Genomic DNA, 3,421 nt, shown 5'->3' on the forward strand with positions numbered 1-3,421 from the left:
TGAAGCAGTTATATGACAGTACGAGGGATGCTGTGTTGATGTGCTCTGCGTAGGAGCTAAGAGCAACATCTGCAACAAGATATTTCCCTATGAACTTGCCCACACTGGCTTAGTAGTTAGTGGTCTGGTCTGGCTGGCTGGCTCGTGGGTACCTGCCCCTCCTGTGAGCAGAGGCAAGAGGTGATCTGTTTGGGCAGGGGTAACACCACAAATGAAAGGCACCTTCTGGCCTGCCTACTTTCACCCAAATTATACAGCCTGTCCATGTCTCTTAATCCAAACATCTCAGCTGGTCTCATACATTACATACTAGTATCAACACCATCTTGCTTTTGATGAGCCTTTCTGATCAGATTTCATTAAAAAGAGCCTAAATGAGCAATAATGCCTCTGGACAAGCATTTTATTTTTCTGTTGAGCCACCAAAGGAGTTTTGCTGGACCCCGTGAGCTCAAACACCTTTTATCTCCTGTAACAACCTAAGAGGTCCTGTATCCTGCCTAAGAGTTCCTAAATTTCCTTTGGATTCTGTTGATCAGTTGAAGCGACATGGTCCTCTCTTTAGAGACTCTCCAGGACAGTCCACATTTTGCCTAGTAAGGAAAAGCAACTCATGAACTAGAAGTTGTTTTGCCACTGAATTTAGACAAATCTTAGGGCTACACTGCTAATCTTAAAAAAAAACCCAACCCATGACTGGGAATCTTGTCAGTATAACCAAGTCTATGTTAGATTTGTGGCTGGTAGACAGAAGTATCTCCTTGTTAATTGGAAACCATTAGTCCTGGGTTAAAGTTGATATAGAGCCATCAGTGCTTTGCCTGGGGTAGGAGAAGTGGGTTTGGGGTGTGTTGGGTGGAGCACCCCAGCTTTGCACTCACCTCCTTGTCAAGCACAGAGCCCAGAGCCCAATGCCTGTGATGGACACTCGCAATCACACCAGCTCTCCCGTTGGGATCCTCTGCCAGGAACAGCAGTTAAAGGTCTTTCATCAAGATAACTGGTAAAAAAGGTAAGGAGGGACAGAGAAACCAAAGGACAAAAGTGATTAAGTAATGAAAATGACATCCTGGTTCTATTTTTGCATGTACAGCAGATTCTTCTTAAGGAATTGCGTGATTTTTCTTATTTGCTTTGAAGGGTTATAAATTACCTAGGAGTCCAATTGTGCATACATAAAAAGTGTTGAAACAGCTCAATTACAGGTGTGAGAGCTTTAAGCCCCACTTAAACATGGGCAACGCCCTATACATAGAATCTGTCTCCAGGCCACTGACATATTTCACCATAATTCAACTCAATCAGGAACCCTTTCAACAAAACCCAACATAAACCTTTGTCAATCTGAAGTGAGGGATTGCATATCAAGGGTTAGCTCACATTTCCTCTCATCGCTTGGAAAACAGATTAATATTACACAGAGTAGATGGTAAGTTATGTGAAACGCCCTTATATAGACATTACTGTGAATTGTGTTTTTAAACAGATTTAATCTTTGTTTAGCCAGAAATACCCCAGAAGACTAACTTGAACAATACAGAGCTATGAATTCATAGCACAGATTAGTTAAAACAGATGGTGAGCCTGTGTGGATGCGCTCTATCAGAGAAAATGTGGCCATAATTGGATTTACTTTAATTCACTTATACTTTGACTACAGGAGAAATGCTGGTAAAGTTCCCCAAACAGACACACCAAGCCCTCGGGTTAGGGCTTTCAGGGAGCTGCTGGTTTCTATGCTCTCAACTCTATTTTGAAAATTGGACTTAAATGCAAAAATAACATTAGGTGCTTATAAAGGAAAGTGAATTCCCAGTCTTCAAACCTTTATTCATGGTCAGAACTTGTCTCCTTAATTCACTCTGAATAGCACTTTATGCAAGTGACCCTGAATGAAATGATACTCCTCATAAACAGCATCTCACTTATCAGAATGTTTTGCACAGACTGGGCTAATGCTGGGCGCAGGAGGGCGTGTTGCTCACCTCCAGCAGTTTCAATTTTCACATGCTTTGCAGCAGAGAAGGGAGACCTCAGAGAAGAGTTCCTGATGGGAGGTGCCATCCCTGTGATGTATCGCGGAGCCAGGGGAAGGCAGGCTTCTCCAGCCACATCTGCTGCTGCCTTGGATGTGCTGCAGTCCCACCTCTGCAGCCTGCCTCCTTTCCTCCTGTTGGTTTGTAGGCTGCTGCTACCTGGATGGTACCTAAGCATCACTCTTAGCATGGGTTCTTGTCAAAAAGATCAAGGCTTGCTTTTTCCTACTAGAAAGGTGCTGAGTCCTAAACTGTCAGAGGATTAGCACAGTGCTCACAGCAGAAAGGGGTAGGGGTTTGCTTCCTTCTGAACTGGGCTGTAATGGGTGTAAAATATGCCCAATAACTACATGCACATCGTTGTGCAAGCACATAATCCATGTAACTCTCACTCCCTTACAATTTATATGTCATATACCACCCGCATTACTAGCTGGACCACAGGGTGCATCGACTGGCCATGCCGATACCTGGCAACTGCATCATCACCAGCCTCAGTTTCCCTTATAGTTACCAAAATGTTCTCCCTTTCAAACTGCCCTGGGGGAAACAGCTGCCAAGAGCCCCTCAATACACCGACACTGCTTCCTTTCTGCATTTGCTTTTTTGAAGCCTCTCCTCACCCATACTTAGCCACATATGTCTGAGCTATATTGGCAGTAGCCTGCTCTTGCAGGCTGCGAAATCTATGAGTTTAAACTCAGATCACATCAGTGTTTCTTGTCTAAGTACCAGTCCTACTTGGCACAAAGTCAGTCTATATTCTAGCACCCCACCCTAAACCTTTCAGCTCCACAGAATGTTTCTATCTGTATTTGTTAATTAACAGATAATGCAATATTGCTTTCCTTGCAATTTACTTTTCAACATATTTCTGTAATTGGCCTAAATTTCTCTTGCTAGACATCTGCAGCCTAATCTTTCTGGGTTAGGTTTCAGAGAACAGCCAGTCCATGGGGGCTGGTGAATGCATCACTGGTGAAGAGTGGGACACAGGAGGCTGTCCATAAGGAGAGGAGGATCTGGGAGAGAAAAGGCTGTTTTGGTGACATTACCTATTTTTGTTGTCTCCAGAGTGTCCCATCACCACATGGGCACAACAACAGGGGAGCGTGGCAGGCCTGCTGGTACAGCTGTGCTATTCAAAGAAATTCCAGAAATATTTTCCATGAGCAAGATGAGGAGGTCTCTAAATTCAGGTTGTGTAAGTTTGTCGGTCCTTAAAGGTGTGATGTTCCCATCTCTGTTCAGTGCACAGCATGTTCCAGGTCCAGCGTGAGAACTTCCTCACAGTGATGGCCCAGCAGCCACTAGATGTCACCAGGATTTTGTTTCCTTTCCAGCCTTTACTCAACCTGGGACATTAAGAGCACAGCAAAATAAGT

The 3,421-nt window shown here is 44.1% G+C and overlaps 1 long non-coding RNA gene across 1 annotated transcript; it reads right to left on the reverse strand.

Moving 5' to 3' along the window:
• Window positions 1-498: 498 nt before the first annotated feature.
• Window positions 499-3,140, reverse strand: LOC311196710. Its single transcript, XR_014617594.1, has 3 exons — window positions 3,092-3,140; window positions 882-1,000; window positions 499-593 (listed from the first exon to the last, which is right to left on the reverse strand). It is a non-coding gene; the product is annotated as an uncharacterized lncRNA (long non-coding RNA).
• Between the last annotated feature and the right edge of the window lie 281 nt (window positions 3,141-3,421).

The sequence above is a fragment of the Gallinula chloropus genome (assembly GCF_964237585.1).
Source record: "Gallinula chloropus genome assembly, chromosome: 13".
Taxonomy (NCBI): Eukaryota; Metazoa; Chordata; class Aves; order Gruiformes; family Rallidae; genus Gallinula; species Gallinula chloropus.